Below are 20,756 nucleotides of genomic sequence, written 5' to 3' on the forward strand. Positions count from 1 at the left end.
AAAAGAAAAAAAAGAGTGCGTTTTGATTATACATTATTCATTACCAATGCTTAAAGTTGCATTCTGAATGGCTTTTTGTCAGCGGCTGGATGGAGAATCTAATGAAGTTTGCTGCAGTTCTTGGTGTTAAAATCATCTTTAATTGGTGAGCGCTTTGTTGTGCGTCGCTTTAAAGCCGCACTGAGGCGACCAGAAAAACTTCAGATAACCGTCTGAAAAATAACAACAGCAGCAGTTGCAAATTACGCCACAGAAACATATTTCATTTACATACGCCACAGGCCTCTTTTAAGGCGTCTACCTTTTAATTCTTTTTCATATTTTACACTCAATACAAAACAATAAAAGCTTCAGATCTCTGTGTCTGTATCCTCGTTTACATCGAAACCCCCCCCCCTCCACCCTCCACCCTCCATCCACCCTGCTCCCCCCCCTCCTCTCCTCTCCTCAGCCCCCCCATCTGAAAGCATCCTCACTGGGAAGAAGATGAAAAGATTGTTTTGAGAAACTCGAAAGGAAATTTGACATTCTTTGGTTGCCTCTGAAACTTCCAATATTCTGCCGTAATTGTTTCATACACGCTATATATCTTCATTTGGGGGGAATGGGGGAGATGAAGAACACGTCGGCTTCTTTCTTCCTGAATAAAAGGCAGCAGAACCCATCTGGTTGGGTGATCCACGGCTGGCCCTCTCGCGCTCATCGCTGAAATAATACTCCCTCTAATGACTCCCACATATTCTGAAATCTCCCTTTTGAAATTGGTCTTGGCAGATTATTTGCAGGTACTTGAGTTGCATCTGTTTGCAATTTTGCAAATGTGGAAGACTTTAATGCTGGGCAGGGGCGGGTAGCAGAGAAGAGGCTATTTTAATCCCAGGGATAACACCGGCTGTCAGTGTGAACAGGCCTGGGCAGCGGGGCTACACCTTAACCCAAACTATGACTTATCTTTAGCCCGGTGACATGATGGTTGTCTGCACTGATAACTACACCTTTCCTGCTCCGTGATGTGTAGCTGTCTGTCTGCTGTGGGAGCAGGAATGGTTTTATTTTGGGCCTTTTGGTTGCATTCGCAGGTTAGTTGAAAGCAGGTGGTCGTACTGTGCGCTAAGAATACAAAAACATTCAAATACTAATGTAAATGCAACAGATTACAAGTGGTGGAATGTAACTAAGTACATTTACTCAAGTACTTTACTTTTACACAGGTTTGAGGTACTTGTTACATTCATGTTACAGGTGACTTTACAAAGCTGGATTTTGCAAAGAAAACATTTAACTTATAAAACATGATGCAGCGTCGCATAAATGACTCAACATTAATATATGAAGTACAAACTGGCTAAAAACTGTCAAGTACATGAATGTATCAACAATATTTCTCACCCATGATATCTGATGATATATGAAATAATATTTACAGCAGCATTTTTTCTGCATTGAGTACTTTTGATATTTTAAGCACATTACACAGATGATACTTCAAGACTTTTCTTTACTTTGTAGTATTTATACTTTTACTAATATGAGAACTTCCTCCATGGCTGCATCATATTATATGTATATGACAGATAGAGTACTATGGCTCAGGAGTTTGTCAGGTATTGTATTGTCCAGTATAAAGTGCAGTGATCAGCGAAGCTAAACCAAAGCTGAAATGATTGTGACTTCAGTCCTTATTATTTCTACCATGTGGTGAGCAGCTGACCAGCTTAAGCCTCCCCCCTTTTTCCCCCCCCCCCCCCCCCCCCCCCTCCTCCCTCCCCCCCCCCCCGTTTAAATCTGTAATAAGGTGCCCTATTGTCCTATGGCAGGGTGTACCGGGGCCACAGCCGAGCCCACCCGGCTGACTGTAATTGCATAGGTGGTTACAATTACATTAATTACATATTTCATCAACACTGTTTATCCAGCCGCACGATAAATGAAGAAGCCGAACTTTTAACTCTGCCTTTTGTTTTTGCATTTCTTGTCTTTTTTCCTCCCCCTTCCCACCCATATCCCACTTTCTCCTCCCTGCTATTTTTTTTTTTTTTTTTTTTTTTTTGTGGTTGTTTTATTAGGAGCGAGGGGAGGGGAGGTGCCAGAGGAGGAATTATGCTGAAAGTGTATGCCTTGCAACTTTTCCCCTCCCTGTTGGAAATGTTTATTTGAACAGTAAGCTCATGATTTGAATATTTGTAATCCATGCTTAAATTTACAGGCCAGATGAACTTTTTGGCACAGAATGGCAACCATAAGTAGGATTTTCAGAAAAGCTTTACAAAATTTTAAGCCATGTGCAAGGCTTATATAATTTAGAAGGGGGGAAATGCACAAATAAAACAGCCTCTGTCTTATTTACTTTACACGCACAAAAAAAAAAATGGCATCATATGGCGCCTGACGTATATATGAGTTAGTTATGTCCTTCTGTCCACACTTTTAGAAAACAGAATCTAAAGCTAACAAGCAGTTGTCTATGAATACTTGAAGAAAATAAAAAAAAAAATAGCCCCAGAGGCGCAGGCACTTGAGTTGTTCTCCTGTGTTAGATGTAAATGAGTGTACTTCATATTGACTTGTGCTGGCGGGGATGCCACCCATCTTGTAGGCTGGGTGGTGGGTGGTTCGGGCCGGGGCGAGTGGCAGAGAGTGATAGAGGGAGAGAGGGAGAGAGAGGTCGCTGAGGCGAGCAGAAAAGGAAAAGGAAGGCTTTCTTAAATGATGCTAATCAGTCCGGAGGGGCCTGGCCCTCTCTCCCTCATCAGCCTGCTGTAATTCAGATGTGCTGAGAACCTGGAATTAAATGTGTCACTGCGAGGGGCGTGTGCACTCCTGTGCATGTGCATATGTGTGTGTCAGCCTCTGTTTGCCTTGCATCCACTTGTGTGTGTGTGTGTGTGTGTGTGTGTGTGTGCGCGGGGTGTTTAGGGGTTAAGTAGAACCAAATTAGTCGATGGGAGAACTAACAGCAGCAGTAGCTTTCTGTGTGGCTACTTCTTGGTGAATGTCAAGATGATTTAGCTGCTCTTCTGCTCGCCGTCTGTCTCTGAGCACTGGCCCTCCAATCACCGCTCTGGGCTGTCTGTTTTGTGGCCCTCCGTGCAACAAATGAATATTAAATCTGCACTGGGCGACTTCGCACACCGGTAGGAGGTTACTGTCTGAAATATGAGCATGCTGAAGCCCAGAAATCCTGCAAGGTAACATCAGTAAACTCTTCCTCCATAGTGTCTGCTGATGATGGAAGATGTGAAGATTTATATTTGCCATGGTCTGGATTTGCTGCTTTCTGAATTTCATGGGGCCAAAATTGAAAAATTCAGTGATGGGACTCTGTTATCAAGGTTGAAATTTTCCAATATTAGTTTCCAAGTTTGGATACCAGTGTGCCAAAACAACAGCTCAAGTGATAAACATTTCAAATGTTAAATATTTGTCCAAACACAAGCAGCTGTAAGAACTTCACCTGAATAAAATACACTCTAAAATTGGTCAAATTGTGATTGACATGAGGAACTATCTGATCAAAGAACAAGTGAAGAAGATTTTGCTCAGAATCGAGTCGATACCCATCCTTCATATCGTGTGCATGTGTACGACACACATTCACGTCCCCTGTATGAGCTTAAAAAGGTGTTTGCGTTGTCTTTCTTGCCAGTGAAGGATGTACTGTGTGTGTGTATTCTTGCTAACATATTGTGTGTGTGTGTGTGTGTGTGTGTGTGTGTGTGTTGGGAGGGGTGATTGTGCGCGGGGACGCCAGTTGGGCTAACAGCTGAATCATGGCTCAGCCGCTGCCCCTCGTAGTCCTTGGCAGTTAGCGGTGTGAAAAAGCCTTCTCTTTGAGGGCATTATATAGATTAATGTGCTGTGCCTCGGGCAGAGACACACACACACACACCTCGCCAGGGAGGGATCCTGACCGTGTGTGTGTGTGTGAGTGTCTCTGAGCATGTGTGTGTGTGTGTGTGTGCAGAAGAGAATCAGAGGACTAGAGCAGCATAGGATTGTTGAGGTTTAAGTGTGTGTACATGTGAACATGCATGTGTGTGTGTGTGTGTGTGTGGGTGTCTGATTGTGTACATATGTGTGTGTGTGTGCATGTGAGAAGGGACAGTTTTTGGGGGGTGGGGGGGTGTTATCAGGACACTAGAGGAAAGTAATGTGAGTAAGCTGTGTGTGTGTGTGTGAGAGAGAGAGAGAGAGAGAGAGAGAGAGAGACTTGGGTGGCGTTCAAATTTATCCTTGATTTGTTTTCATGAAATTTTTTTTTATTAATGATTTTTTTCAATGTTTTTTATGATTTTGCATTTGTTTGTGGTGGAAAAGTGATTCGGTGATAATAGAAATCATGTGATAAATAACACATGATGATAAATAAGTAATGAATAGTAACATTTTTTACTTGTAAAAGGCTTTTCTGATGTGGCTCCACCTGTTTGTTTCACTACTTCAACACAGACATGCAGCTAAATTCACTGATATTAGAACGCATCCTTGCTTTATGCTTCACTAAACTATACGTCTGCGTGCGGATAAAACACTGAGACACTGAAACAACGAGGTGAAATCACTTTTCCTCTTGTGCGCTAAAGTTAAAAAAAAAAGCCTGCAAGTTTTTCAGCACCTTAATGACATTTTTCTTCTTGGGGGTTTTCTGACAGACAGAAAGTTAAATTTCTTTCTAGAGCGGGATGGAAACATGGCAAGAGGATAAGGTCTGTTTGAGCATCCGAATCAGGCGAAGGAAAACACAGGCTTCCGGCCTGAGCGCTAAGGTGTCTGTAGGGGCATCTGGGGAGCTGATGGCTTTCCATCCAAGTATTTTTATGTGAATTAGAGGGGTGTTTATGAGGCCTGGGTGACCTGAGAGGGGCATCGTCTAGCCCGGTGACTCACATTCTTCCCCCTTCTCTTTCTTCCCTTCTCTATCCCACACTATCACGCTTCTAAGCCTAGTTTAGTTAAGATTAGGGTGCAGCCCAGCTGATATACAATATCACAACAAATTGACACAAATGCCACAGCTGCTGGAAGCAAATGCAAATGGAAAAGTACAATGTTCCAGCCCGTCTTAAAGCGAAAACAGAATACTTGAAACTTTTAAGGGCTCTCTCTTTCTCTCCGTTTCTTTCGCTCTCTTGGTTTTCATGATAATTTTTGTTTCCCTTTTTCTAATTTTCCTCACTGTACCCCTTTGCTGTGAAGTGTTAGGGGGTGGGGGGGTTCCTTATCAGGATTTTAGCACATTCCATTCAAGATTAGGCACATCTGTTGTTTTGTGTATGTGCGGGTGCATGTGCATGAAACAGCGTGCGTGTGACTACGAGTTCTGAGATTATTCGTGTGGGATTTTCTTCTTTTTTGACATGTACTGTATTTGCATAGTCTTGGGACACGTGTGTGTAGATGCACATATATATATATATATATATATATATATATATGCTCATATATGTTTGAGTGTGCACATGTGTGTATGCAGAGCTCTCCAGCCAGCGGTCTAAATAACCTACTTTTGTCTGACAACGGCATCAGTCGTGGAGGTGCACATATGCAGAAAGCTATTTGGAAAGGCCTCCTCGTAGCTGTCAGCTTTTATTATGCGCTGAGGTGTCATGTTTGTTAGGAAGCTGAGTGCAGATGGCAGAGTGGAAGAAATGGATCACTAATTTTAACAATGATTAATGAACAGAGATGGAAAATGAATTACATCGGACTATTGGAGGCAAGGAATATTTTCTCTGAAAATGTTAACTTCGGCTGCCAGGCAGCCGGCCGTGTTGTGGGAGTATATTGAGGAGGGGGAGGGAATGTGTGCGCGTGTATATATGTGTGTTTGCTCATATGTTTGTGTGTGTGTGTGTGTGTGCGCACTAAGGTGCAATTTTTCCCCCGCATCTTTTGTAGAATCAACACTTCACTGCTCTTGCCTATTACTTTACTGTTCGCCTGCTTAAACACTGCTGGCTTTATACACATTGTTTTTCCCCCCCATGTGTATTGCACTACCAGTTAAGGCACACACTCTTTAATAAGGTAAACACAGGAAAGGTTAGACTGTCTTCAAATGTGAGCTATTTTCATTACTCTGCACTGCGCTTTGATATCAAATCATAGATGCTGCAGATTCCATCAAGTGTCAGTAGCTTTCGCTGTGATATTTCACTCTGGTAGAACAATTACCCATCTCTGTCTGCCTGTGGATATAGTTTGTGAGCATTTTTATGACTTCGTATTTAGTTCTGATCATAAAAAAAAGGCAATAAGGTATAGGTTAGATAATAATATATAGAAATTTCAAGGTAAAACATCCATGTCTAGAAAATCAACCTGATGGATTTTGAGAATTTAATCGACTAATACATCACGTTTCATTACAGTAGCGATTTATTCATGTAAGTTACACATAATAGAGAAAAGCACAGTGTGTTTACCTTTCATACATCAGTATTACAATAACATATGGCAGTATAAAAAGCAGACATGACATTCCTCATCGCTTGTGATCTGAGAGCAGCTCCTTGTAGTTTTCTCCTCTCTTCCTACCTCTCTACACCCTCCCTCCCCTACAACCCCCCCCACCCCATCACCCTGCCTGCATTTGTGTCTCTGTCGAGGTTTGTCTGGTGGGCGGTTGGTGCAACATGGTTTAATAGGTAGATGTGAACTATTTTGAATTTAATTAAGGGCCTGATGGGAAATACGTAAAGGGAGAAAACAGAGCAACTTCTGGCAACATTGTGTGTGTGTGTGTGTGCGTGTGTGTGTGTTTGTGTATGCATGTATGTGTGTACAGGAGAGAGAGAGAGAGAGAGAGAGAGAGATCTCAGGTTACGGCAGCATATGCTAAGCACTCAGAAAACATACACAATGCCTTTGGTGAACAAGGTAGTCGGTATGCCCTTGGGAGCCAATTTAGATTGTGACTTAAGGCAACGTCGTGGCTTTGTGTGAGCGCGCGTGTGTGTGTGTGTGTGTGTGTGTGTGTGTGTGTGTGTGTGAGTTTTACTCTTGACGCTCCATTGAAACAGTAGTGGTGGGTAGATCTGGGTGGCCCTCCTGCAGACCCTCCACATCTGTGTCCCCCCTCCACCCCCTCCTTGTCGCAGGACCGAGCCAGCTTCTCCGCGCCTGGCTGCCTCTCCACATCCAGTATAGCCATGAGAATTTGTTGGACCCGTACTTCTTTGCCAGTCAGTGGGATTTTTTTTTTAAGTAATAATATGCAGCGTTGCCATCTACAGAAACTCAAAGAAACTGCGTGATTGACAGGTGATCTTTGGGTAAGGCAGTGCAAAGAAAAGAGGAAGAAAAAAAAAACACAACACTGCAGCTATGAACGTTTAGCACTAAATATTGAAGGTAAATATACAAAACCAAGAAATCGCAGATTACCATCTAAGCAAACTTCAGCAGATTTAAGCAAACGTTTGAAATGTCACAAAAAATGAAATGTAAATCAGGAGCAGTTTAGTCAGCTGCGTAGAAATGGATAAATTAGCTTCTCCAACATACAACAGAGCTGTGCAACTTTTCCCAAAAAAAAAAAAAAAAAAAAAAAAAAGGGTTTTAGGAAATATATCATGACTTATATTAACGTGCTGGGATGGAAAGGCAGTTTCTCTCTCTCTGTGAGGCCTCGGCTCAAATGCCACTCACGGGGGTTACATGCTACTTTAAAGGGGAGTGGCAGTCTTTTATTTCACATACTTTGTGTCGGCTTGATTATTTTTCTGGCGTTAAGCGGTGGAGCTTCAAAGCTGGATCAGATATCATCCTCTGCTGTGCTGTGTAGACTCCTCTGCTTATGAGAACAAAGCTTCCTGCTTTTTTTTTTTTTTTTAATGCCCCAACACTGTATTTTAACTGTCTGAAATGATAAACCTTGAGCGTCTTAGTATGTGTCCCAATATGATTCCCTCAGTTCCAACTGGATATTACAGTGTCAAATTAAAAAAAAAAAAAAGTCATAAGAATAAGAAATGAAAAAAAAGTAAAAGATTGATATACACAAGCAATTACAGTTCATATATTTGTTAGATTACTCACGTCTTCACAGGAAGTCCTGAGGAAAAATAAAGATGCGGGAGGGGGGAGGAGGGGAGGAGGGAGGGGGGGGGGAGGGATCAGCGCAACAATATTTCAATGGGTATTTCTCTTCTGTCGCCAGTGTTGCAAACTTGTCAAGCTTCAAATGCGGATGACTGTGAATTTCCTGGTGTGTGTGCTTTGTTTACAGGCTCTTGACGTCCCACCTTCTGTGGAGCTGTCGGCGCTCTTCCTGACATCCGGCATTCGTTGGAGCGGCGGCAGTCACACAGGTACGATCACACCGATTGATCACGGGAAAGGGGAGGATATTAAAGGTGTCTGTCACACTTACACACCCGCGCACGCGTCTTTTGTTTTCATTTAAATCTTTGTTTATCCGGGGGAAAGTCAATTGAGCATGCACTTGTTAAACAGCGCCATGCTACTCAGTCACACTGCAAGAGACATTCATACCTGGGAGCTGCCCTTTGAAGCATCTGCTGGTGGGTCAAACGGCTCGCTCAGGAGTTACGCCGTAATTGGAGAGAGTTAGTTATTCGCAATCTCCGCCTTCCGTTTTCTTCAGCTTGTTTGATTATTTGAACAAATTATCATTCAGAAATCCCTCAGGCTTCCATCGCACCACATGCATGCATGCACGCTGAACTTACTGTATATCATAAATCTGCATTTTACTTTTGTCATACAAAAAAAACTGCAGATTTTTGCCCACCTTCTAATCCAATATGTGATGAAGAGAACTGCTACCAAAATCATCTCACTGTGTCAAGCAGATTATCCGGCACACAATGCTTCATCATTTGTTTTTCTCTCGTTTCACCTATTTCCACAATGACCATAACGTCGAGGCAGGACCGGCCATCAGAAGGAACGTGATTTGACAGTTGAATAGCAGGCGAGACAAAGACAGCAAAGGGAACACTCATGGTAGCAGCTGAGAAGGTGTCAGGCTATATGTTTGCACCTCTGGCAGCAGAGAGACCTGCAGGATATGTCAGTGATAATGTCGCAGACTGACACCCAACCAGACACCTCTTGCTCATGTGGCTGCTGCTGGTGCTAGTAAGGAGCGGGATTCCACTTTTCAAATCTGAATTCTCTCAAATCATGGGTTGAGTCTAATTAAGTAAACATTTGCTTAGTAAATCTGTGTATTTGGCCAACACAGACCCAGACTTGTAGACATACTTATTTGTGAAAAGTCTGCTTTCTTATCAGGAGTTATTTCCAGTCCCCAAGTCTTTGTGCTAAGCTAGGCTAATTGTGTCCTGGACCAAGCTCTCTCTAGTGAATGCACAGAGAGGAAACTGGTATCAGTCTTATCATCTTAACTCCCATGCTAGAAGAATAGTGGAACTGGAGAATGCACTCGGTTCATTGCAAATATTTTTTTTGACAACATTTTGTGTATATGCCATCTTGACTTGAGATAAGACATCAAACATGTTTTTTAGAAACTTTATAAGAAAAGGGTGGAACTTGGAGATACAAATACACAAACCATGTTTTTCTTTTTTTTGGGGCCTTATAACAATAAATGAAGGAACAATTAGATCTGGGGACACAAAATAACCAAACATAAATGTATTAATTTCATGAGAGTTTTAAGGAATTGAGTAACAATATCCAATATTTGAAGATACACCCATATTCAGAGATAGAATCAGTTATTCTTTTCTTACAAATAAGTTAGAAGTAGATAAGATGAGACTACAATCTTCATTATAAATCTTCTTACTTCCTGTTGAACCAAAACATCTTGCAGCTGAATGCGCGTTGTCTTTAGAGAATTGCAATGTCTCATTTTACTCATCTGTTTAAAAATCCTGGCAGGTTTAACTCTGTGTCATTAATATTAACTGACCAGCCAGCCTCAGAGCTGCTCCAAGTTCCTGTTTTCTTACTTTTGTGGATTATGCTAATCACCTTAAGTATTATCACACATACCGGACGGAGCTATATGACATAAAACAAGTTTGGTGCCAATCTTTTCATCACATATTGACTAATGATACTAATGGGACCACCCTTTCCTGCTCTTCCTCCTGAGCAGAGGAGATGGGGGGGGAGGGGGGGGTAACGTCCTACCGCCCCCCCACCTCCTCCCAACCCCCCCCCACCTGTCAAAAAGCCAGGAAGCCGTCACTTCCTCTCTATGCAGCTCAAGGAGACAATTAGCAAACAGAGGTGACATGGTAAACAGGTGCAAGCCATTATTCCTGGAGCTGGAGGAGCGTGGCCACCCCATCTCTCATGGTGATAGGCTGTTATAGTGTGTTTACTGTATGTGTGTCTGCGTGTGTGTGTGTGTGTGTGAGTGAGTGATGGGAGATCATAAGACAACTACAAGTGAGGTATATGTCTGCTTTGTGGGGTTTAGATGCTTCATCCCGCCTGATTGCCTGTAATCAGTGTGTCATCATCATCATCGCCGTCATTGTCGACAGGAATCAGACTTTCTCTCTCTCTCCTACTAAGGTACCTAAAACTCCGTTTCGCTCGACTTAAATCCATACACGTCTCTTCAACATCACTCCTCTTCCTTTTTCCTCCTCTCTCCAATAATTACTCACCCGCTCTCACTCCTCTGTATTCTTTTAATTCATAATAGACCATCGTCCTGAGAGTTGGCTTCCTGAGAAACAGAGAAAGAGAGGAGGGGGTCAAGCCGGTTTGTAAAAATTGATTGCTTGTAAAGTGCTAATCAATGGAAACCTTTTCTCTTGAAGCTGGGAAATTCATGTTATAACATTTATTGAAAAAGATTCAGAGCAGCGGGGATTAAACATATATGGCAGCTGTCCTCTTCAGGACAAGCTGAGACAACGGCCTGTCTCAATTATCATCCAACGTTCACATATGCTTCACTAAAGTCGGGCTTGGAAAATGGAATTAACTGCAAATGTAACCTTCAGATGTTTTTTTTTTTTTCTTAATATCAGATTTCATGCTCCACACACTGATATTCTGTTTTCATACCTTAATAATAATAATAATACGATGCTACATTTCTCCAGTCAAACCGCGCCCTGGTAATGGTCTGTTGTTTTGGAACACATTTTGCCGGCTGTAGTTTTATTAATCAAATATAGCATGGGTGAGTCATGTCGTTTTGGCTTGTGTCATATCGGAGGTATGTGCCACAGATTTCCCTCATATTGGAAGCAGAACTAACACATGCTCCCCTTGACGTATTCTCACAGCATTTCTCACACGAGGAGCACACACACACGCACACGCACACACACATACACACACAGAGATGACTTAGATAGAAAAGGATTCATAAACATACCTGCACACACATACACACGGATGAGCATTTATAGACACACACACATAAAACCTTGACATATCACACCTGCTGCTAAAAATAGGTTAAAGACAGTTGCTTACATTTTATCTACAGCAGTAGTGTAAAGTAAGTAAGTACATACTGAAGTACTGTGCTTATGATTATGATGTAATGGTACTTGAGTGTTTCTATTTTATGCCACTCTATAGTTCCTACTTGGCTCCATTTCAAATACTCTTTACTCCATTACACTTAGAGTACATTTGGTTACATTGCATATTAAAATTTTACATATAAAACATATGATGAACTTATAAAAAATGATGCATTTTCATAGAAGAAACTCCCCAAAACGTCAGTACAGAAGTTTGAATTAGCCCCAAAACTTAAAAAACCAACTAGAATATCAAAATGTTACTGCATCAGCAACAATAATCAATTGATATTATATATTATGATATTACACTGACAGTTGTGAAACTTTAAGAAGGGCCAGTTTTGAAAATAAAAGTAAAATTCTGAATGCAGGACTATTACTTATCTGAATACTTCTTCCAGAACTGATCTATAGATTCAAACAAATCCCCAAACTCTGGAGTGCATTTTAAAAGGTCTGACGTTAAAATTGTTAATTGGAAATCATATCCTAAAATGAAATCAATGTTTGGACACAATTGTACTGCTAGATATCATCATACTGTGACGTTTAGTGTATTCCAAGAGTGATGTGTTGTAATTTACTTTTCTGGCTTACCCTGCATTCCCTCAGCTTGCCCTTTTAATGATTTCCTACATTTCCCAGAAGACCTTTTTATAACCCTCAGAGAGAGTGTGTGAACTTTGTGCATCCTGTGTTTATAGCCATATAAATATAGGTAGGTAGCCAGCTAGTTTGTGTGCAATAGGCTGCGTCTGCAATCACAGAGACACCTGTTACTGAAACACAACCCATCTTCTGGCCACGATGCATTTTGGACTAATGAGGCTACTGAAAAAGGAGGGACAGGCGTCATTTTATGTTAAAATCTTTAAATTTGATGCATGAAACACTGAAGCATTCTTGTTTTTTTTATTCAGAGTGACTTATTCTAAAACCTTCCACTGCTGGAAATATCCTAAAATTATGAGACAAAATAGAACCTGTAATCCAAAGTAGATCATCAATAACTGCGCTTCACTTGAGGATGTCTTTTTTCTTGGAAAAAGAAAAAAAAGAAAAAAAAAAACATGAGGTGCAGGGGTGGTGGGTGGAGAAGGGTCAATTTTCCCACAGTTGCCTCTTCAGTGTTGTTGGGTTAAGATTGTCGCTGCTGTGTGGTACACTACCCCGCTGGTATAAATAAAACATGATTGGCATCACAGCAGAAAAAAAAAAGAACTCTCTCTCTTTCTCACTCTGTCTCTCTTTATCTCTCTCTTTCTCTCTGACAGCCTTCATTTGCTGGAGGAGTGGCAGACTTGGTGGGAGTTAATGATTATAATTATTTCGCGTTTTTTTTTTTTTTTTTTTTTTTTTTTTTTTACATTGTGGGATAATTATTTAAGAGGTTCGTGTAGTCATCGTTGTAATCAGTAAAGAGAGATTACAGAAAATCCGCATGCCAACAGATGGCACTTGGCTGTTGTTGTTGCTTCATATTAAACCCAGTGCGGCACACTCGGTAGCAGGCAGGCAAGAGTGAAGGGACAATCAGAAAGGGGCAGAATTATAAAACAATTTGTCCTTCATCATAAATCAATTTATCATATCACTCCATTGCGGAGAAGAAAAGGAATCAGAAGTAGTTAGCATTGTGAGTGTGTTCAACCCGAAACCAACCAACCCAACACTCATCTCCCCGAAGTGGTGGGGTTTTGGGGCATGGTGGGAGTTGTTGGTGGATTCACAAAAAAGCCCTTCAACACAACAAACAGTATTTAACCAGAGAAGCCCTGACCCCGTGACTTATCTATTAACACCACAGTGCACTGCCATAGTCGTTCACACGCAACCCAGTTCACAAAGAAGGTCAGCGTTTGTTAGCTTTGCTCCTCAGGGACCCCGGCCGCTTCATTCACTGCCTGCTGGACTCAGAGCTGATGCTACTTTTGTTGTAAATCTCGACTTGCATATTATTTTTGATTTCACATGCATTTCCCAAACTACGATAAGTGAGAAAGAAGGAGATAAATACAAAGTGACTTGCTATCCAGGGTCGCGGAGCAGGAGGAACACCAAGGCCGCTGGCCTACATTCCTGACTAATTGTATAATTGGAAAAGCTCTCCAAATGAGCAAGCAAGCACCCCCTCCCACCCCCCCACCCCCCCAAACCACCCTCACCAACCACCTCCCCCCTACTCACTTAACACCCCCACACACATACTCTCTCTCTCACACACACACACACCCTTCAAAGCAAATCACAAAAGAGCATTTTGGGAATAATAATAATTTCAAAAAGCGTCCATTATTAATCCCACACACCAGCAGCCCTGGCAGCAGCTAGGCTGGTTAGCACACAGGGCATACCCCCAACACACACAAACACACACTCATTATGACATAGTTAGCTATCTGTTGGTGTTGTATTAGGGTTAAAAGGTGGGCACACAATGATGTCCAGTGGGAAAAATCATTAAAATGAACTTTTTTCCCCCTAAAACACTGAAATGCCACATGACAGAAAGAAGCTTACTAAAACATAAAATGTGTAACACTCTTAAAGGGATACCCCAGTGATTTAATATTGTGCTTCCATGAAGTTGGGGGGTTTGTGAGAAACAGATTAAAATCAGAATGGTCAAAATCAAAGCAGCAGAGGCCGAGGTTTACTGACTTGTAATTACGAGTCAAGCCCCACAATTCCTGGATCCTACACTTCCCAAATTGCAACTTGGTAGTGATTCTCACAGCGTGTCTGGCAGGACTCCCGATAATCAGTAAAATAAGTAAAGTGGTGGAGTGCTCCTTTAAAACAGTTGTACAGATTTAGCTGAAAAAGAAACTCGTGTAAACTTTTCTTTTCTTTTTAGTTTTCCTGTCATAAATAAATAATATTATGGCCAATATGGGATGATCTACCTGTGTGCTGTGTTAGCGCTCATATTTTACTGTTAGTACTGGAGCTCATGGTCAAATTGGATTTCCTGATTTATGGTCCCTGCCACGCGCCGTTCATTTCCATGACTACGGAGGGCCGGGGGGGCGGAGGTGGGGGGGGATGATTTCTGAGGTCGACAGCGGTGTCTAACGGGATTGCGGGGTGCCGTTAAAACGAAGCCGTTAATTAATGATATTGATCAGCAAAAGAATAGAGGCAAATGTGATTTGCATACAGCCCGGGTGATCAATGCATTAACCGATTTTTTTTCTCCCCCCTCTGAAATCTGATTTCCTGAGTTTTCAAAGTGAGAGAGAGAGAGTTCAGACTAATGTCGATCGATCGGGCCTCTCTCAGACAAGAATACAAAGCATTTTATTAGCCGGTGAAGGGTGAAACATACCAGGACAGAAGACACAGTTTGAAGTTGGATTATGTATTTATGTCTCACCTCAACAAAAAGACACAGAGTTGCCATCTTCTGTCTTTACATAATTGTTAAAACTGTTATCCACGTTGTCACACTTTCCCCCCCCTTCACATACTGTACAAAAAAACGTGGTAATAAGGTGATATTTCTTCAGGGCCAAACAAAATCTGTTTTTTAAAAGGCAACAATGTAAAAAGATGAAAAAACATAAATGACAATAACAACAAGGGCGGAAAAGAAACAAAAACACAAGAGGTGTTAAAAAAGCAATATGTTGTTTTTTTTCACCTCCTTTCTTTCTCTCTCTCTCTCTCTGTCAAGAGCAGCTTATTATAGCGTATTGATTTATAAAGCTTTAAATGTGATCCTCCATGTCCAAGTCAAGGGCAGGGAGTGAAAGAGAAAGAGAGAGAAGAGAAGGAGGGAGTGAAAGAGAAAAGAGAGGGAGAGAAAGAAAAAAAGAAAGCGCGAGAGAGAGAGACGGCGAAGGGAAAAAGGCGTCTGGAGACAGATAGAGATAGAGAGGGAGCGTCCACGACATGGGGAAGTGGCAGCAAGGCATTTTCAGAGCCGCTCTGGAACACAAAAGGGTAATTGTTTTAGCCCAGATGTTGCTTTCGCACAACAAGCAGGATACAATGTTCCTACTGAGCTGATGAGCCCAATCAGTGAAATGATTAAAAATTGATTTTGTCCCTGTAATTACAGTATGTAAACTACTTAGCCGGGATTGCAAAGGAAGTGATTTTCTAATTACGTATATACTCTGGTGTCTAATGATTGGTTTTTTGAAGTAATGAAGAGAGGGTCCTAACGACTCCACTGTGTTCTGTTGTTGAAGGGAGAAGGAAAGAGAAGGGGAGTGGGGGGAGAGAATGAGAGAGCATCGTTAGGGCAAGACAGCAGGCTTGGATACAAAAGGGGGATGAAAATTGAATTTTTGCCAGCCAGTGCTAGCACGCTAACACGGGGGCCCTGTGTTCGTTTGCATGGGATCTGGAAGCTAAATGGAGGCTGTGACTTCTCATGGGGCTTGCCAGGCCCTAACCAGCCCCGGCAATCTGGACCCTGAGATGAAAACCTCATGGGGGTTAGGGATTCAGGACATCACACATGCACAGGAGAATTAACACTCCTAGAGGCCACAAGCACACAGAAATCAGCATATAGGCCCTTTACATTTCTGGTGATGGAGACAGACTCTTTAGGATTAGAACCCACAACAGAGCTAAACTCAGAGTGAGTGAGTGAGTGGTTGGATTTGTGTACAGTGGCTGTGTCTTGTGGCACATGCACAGTAATGTTGTATTGTGATTTACATAGCTGCTAGTCTAAGCCTCTCAAGTTTAATGTTGTCTTGTATGTCAGCAAAAGACGGCTTACTACTATGATACTGAAAAGCTGAGTCCCAAAATGTTGAACTGTTCCTTTAAGGAAATACACGTAATACACCTTATGCCTATTTGCTTTCTTGCCAAGGGATAAATGAAAAGTCAATACCACTACCATAAAGTTACGCCCAGTAGCCGTTTAGCTTAGCTTATCGTAAAGACTGGAAACAGGGGGAAACAGCTAGCCTGGCTCTGTCCATAAGGAAACACATCATCTCATCTAACTCAACAAGAAGTGAATCAGTATATTCCTCACAATGTCTGCTGCTGCAGCTGTACCTGGTCTCGTATGACCAGTTAGTCATGATGGCTAAAATTAGCTAGTGTTAGCAAACTTTAAATAGATTGGCTGTCCAGCAGGTTACATGAGCTCTTTGACAAATAACATGTAACTTGAAAAGCTAGTAAGATGACTATGAATTAAGATTTTTACTACTAATGATTATTTCCAAGGTCAAAAAAGAAAATGCCTCTACATGATTTCACTTAAAACCTCTTTTTCAAATTTCAAAATTCAAAATTCAAAAATTATGTGATGAGCAAGGCATTTAGCAGGTGTACTTAACTGATTGGCATTGCTCACTGACTCCCTCCATAGCATATTTTGAGTGAAGAGTCAATAACAACTAATGACTAATTCTAATAATAATAATAGCTAATAATAACTAGTAGTAGTGACAAATGCTGAGCTTTTGATGATAAACTCCAAAGAATTAACTTTCAGAAGAGCCCTGATCATCACTATAATTAAAAGGGTTCAAAAACAGTAACCATGTTATTTTTGGCATGACAGTTTTAGTTTTGTGTGCAAAAAACTGGGCTGCTTGTGAAATCCATCCTTTTCTGTGAGAAAGCATCTATTTTTTCCCCTTCGTCCTCTCTTCGTTTCTCCTCTGCTCCTCACTCTTTTCCTGTCAACCGCAACTTGACGAGGCGTCAAAAATCCGACCTCTGACTCGGCTTGTAAATTAAGAGTCAACCATTGCGTCGGGCACACAGTGCTGTGGCGAGGCATGGAGACAACCACGGAGTCACTCTATCAGACAGGGAATATAGAGATAAACTTACAGGGTCGCAGAGCACATAAAGAGCACATAAATCATACCACACAGAATGAGTCACCGCCTCAACCATAGCTGTGCTCTTCCTTCGTCTCTGCTCTTAACATATCTAACAAAGCTGAACATATTTTCTTATCCTTATCTTCTGCTCAATATTCAATATTTAATTATGACTTTATTCATTTATTTTTTTAAAGAATTTTTCTGGAGGAATAAAAGGACGTGAGTTAAGCCTCTGATTATTGGGAGGGAAAGATCTGTGGTTTTTAGTTCCTTGGGAACATTAATAAGTGACAGAAAGCTAGATTAAGAAAGCTGGGATGCGGCTGGAAAGAAAAACGACAAAGCTTTGAAATGCTGCCAGTATCACAAACTGCACTCTTCTGACACATCTGATTGTAAGAGAAGCCGATAGCGCAGCCGGCGTAGGCCTTTAATAATTCATTTAGTTAGGCTATGATCTATCATTTTGTACCTTTTGACATGCGATATTGAAATTTAATATTGCATCAATACAAATGATGTATTGCCAGTTGTCGGGAGAAAGGATGTGGATTGCAAAGGAATCTCTGCAAACGTCTCTTCACTCCTCTCCTTTCCAAAGCTTCATTGTACTCGAGTAGAAAGGCATAAGAGAAACATCTGTCTTCCCCCCCCTCCCCCCTTTACTCCCGGCTTTGATATGTGTATTTAAAAAAATGACAAGTTAAAACGCTCAGGGAGAAAGTCTCCTTCTCAAACCAGAGTCAAGAGAGGCTTGGAGAGGAAAAAAAAAGAGGGAAATGGAAGTGAGAAGCAGAGGGAACATGACAGCAGTGGCTGAGGGAGACGTTACGCGTTGTCGAGATCTTTGACATGACTCTTTAGTGCGGTGAAATCCCACAGGCGATATTCGGGCTATGAGCGGAGCGTTAGGTGCTGGGAACCAAAGGCTGCTGTTGTGGTGTCAGTCTAGCCTGGCTCCCAGACTGCTTCATGTACGCAGTCTGCTCAGAGAGATAGGGATACACTGATAGCAACGCTGGCTGATGTCAGTCTGAAGTAGATTATACGTGTCAGAGGATTTCCTCACCACTAAACACTGCTACCAAGACAGACAGGCCAAAAACATCAAAATGAAAAAGGAGATTTCCTACGTTTTCTATTTTTTCACATATAAAAGAGGAAATAGTGAAGATCTCAATTTTTTCCTGGAATTCCACACTAATCAAGGTACTAAGAGCAAGCCACTAGAAGTTTTAAAAATCTTATACACAATAAATAAAAAGTATTGATACATTTGAATTGTGTGAGAGATGCCATTTTTTGGACATCTCTAATAGAAAAAGTGCTTCCAGATCTACACTATGTTTTTCTTTGGTTTGAACTGAGTAAAAAAACAGCCCAATATCCCCAAGAATTATGTCCATATCCAACAGTTCTGCTGCTCATGATTTACATCCAGTGCTAATGCTGAACAAACACATGACATAGGCGTCCCATACTGTATGTAGCAAGGCGGAAAGTAGGGGGGTGTGGAGGCCAGGGTGGTGGCTGGGTGTCTAGCACTAACTTTTATGCTGTTTGTGTCCCATCACAAACCTGCAGTTAACATATGTGTTTTTATGATCCATAATCAGGATATTTTCCTAACCATTAACCATTAAGTGTTTTTAGTTCCCTGACCCTACTTTAACCATATTTTGTCTATAATATTCATAAGTATTTTTTCATTAGTTTATAATCCCATGAAAATAAGAATCATGTTTTCATTACCTTAGAATGAGCCTGTTATGTCTACATAGGGAACGAGTCCTCTTCTACACAGCCCACCATGTTGCACCACCATGTTTTTACAGTAGCCCAGAATGGACAAACCAAACACTGGCTCCAGAGATCTTTCACATTTTTTGCGAGTTTCATGGCCACTGTAGGTTCACCTACATGCAATTTCAACCTCACTGCTAGATGCCTCTAAATCTTACATACTGATCCTTGAACAATATCAGTCAACATTCTTAACCTTGATTTAGTTTTTGTCTCATGTTACTCCATGAAAGACCTGTACTGTATATCAATTTGGGAGTGATAGCATGTTCCAATCGTTAGTTTTATACTTTGATGGTGGGACATCTCATGATTTGAGTTCCTGTGACTAAATATCAGCTTGGAAAAAACATCCAATGAGAATCAGCTGAGCTTGGCAGCTAGAAGCTGTACCAATCAACAAACTGTGGGAAGTCATTCAGATGATGATGATACCAACGATCAATTCAATTTGAACTGGCTGCCGCCTCACCGCTTCCTATCTCCTGAACCTTGTGAACAATTTTTTTAAACCAGGTTCTAAAACTAAACATAATTCAGCAACTGTGTGCCACACTTTCACCTTGAATTTATTGAGAAACTGACTTTGGTGGTCATTGCAGGTGAAATGTGACAGTTGCTGTGTTTTTTTGCAACGTGAACTGAAGCAAAACCTAATGACAGCCCAGCAAGTGGTGCATTCATCCAATCAGGTGCAGGATTTTCCACTAGCACCTGTCAAATTATATTATCTAAGCGTACATTTAGCCAAATTACATCAAAATTTAAATTATTTATATGTCCTACCCATAGCAATGTTAAGATGTAATGAAAGGAATTTTGTTGGTGGTGCCTGAAGCATGAAAACTATAACACTAAAAAATCCACAATAATGCATGTTCCTGAAACAATATCCATTTATTCACGATGATGCACAGACCTTGCTGTGAACAGTTTAGATTATCCACAGTAACAGGGACAACATCTCAAAAGGACAAAAGAGATGTTGCTGTAAAATATTTAATGCTTTGAGAGCTTGAAATGAAATTTCATTCACTTTAGACACAGTGGCGTAGCCAGAAATGAAATTGCAGCTGGGCCTGAATAAGAGTGGATGGGCCACACAATTCATTCCCTAAAGAGCTCAATAGCATTTACATTACATTACAAGCACAAAAGTGTTCTGCTATGCGTTGGCCTGCTGTGTCATCCTACTGACATCCCTCAACAGCCTTAAAAATCAAACCTTTCCACTGTATTCAGTTACAACAACAAGACACTATATTCACAATCTGGACAAGCACCACGCAGCAGATGTAGGGACAAAAAAAAAAACAGCTTCACACACAATGACTACATAGAGTATTAAGCATCAAAGCCAAGCCATGTCATATAATAAATCTGCGACACACAGCCACATTCACAACCAACTTTGCTAATTATACAATGTCATCACTATTATGGTATGATACAGAAACACACAACAGGCTACAATGGCAACAGCTTGAAAAATTGACTACGGCAAAAAAAAAGACCTCAACCTTTGATGTCTACAGGATGCGGCGTAGACGATGATTTCATTGTGGTCCGATGAGTGTGACGGTTCTCATTTAAAAGACAAAATGATGAAGTTGTTGAGGCAACGTGTTGATGTTGAGGCTCTCAGTCT

At 41.3% G+C, this 20,756-nt stretch overlaps 1 protein-coding gene across 1 annotated transcript in view; it reads left to right on the forward strand.

Annotated features, from left to right (window-relative positions):
- znf536 (zinc finger protein 536) overlaps positions 1-20,756 on the forward strand; it is a 240,092-nt gene that overhangs the window by 44,265 nt on the left and 175,071 nt on the right. Inside the window, exon 2 of the mRNA XM_042419451.1 lies at positions 8,231-8,312. The gene's annotated coding sequence lies outside the window, so the exon portion shown is untranslated. The remainder of the gene's footprint in view (positions 1-8,230; positions 8,313-20,756) is intronic.

Source organism: Thunnus maccoyii, chromosome 1 (genome assembly GCF_910596095.1).
Source record: "Thunnus maccoyii chromosome 1, fThuMac1.1, whole genome shotgun sequence".
In the NCBI taxonomy this organism is placed as follows: domain Eukaryota; kingdom Metazoa; phylum Chordata; class Actinopteri; order Scombriformes; family Scombridae; genus Thunnus; species Thunnus maccoyii.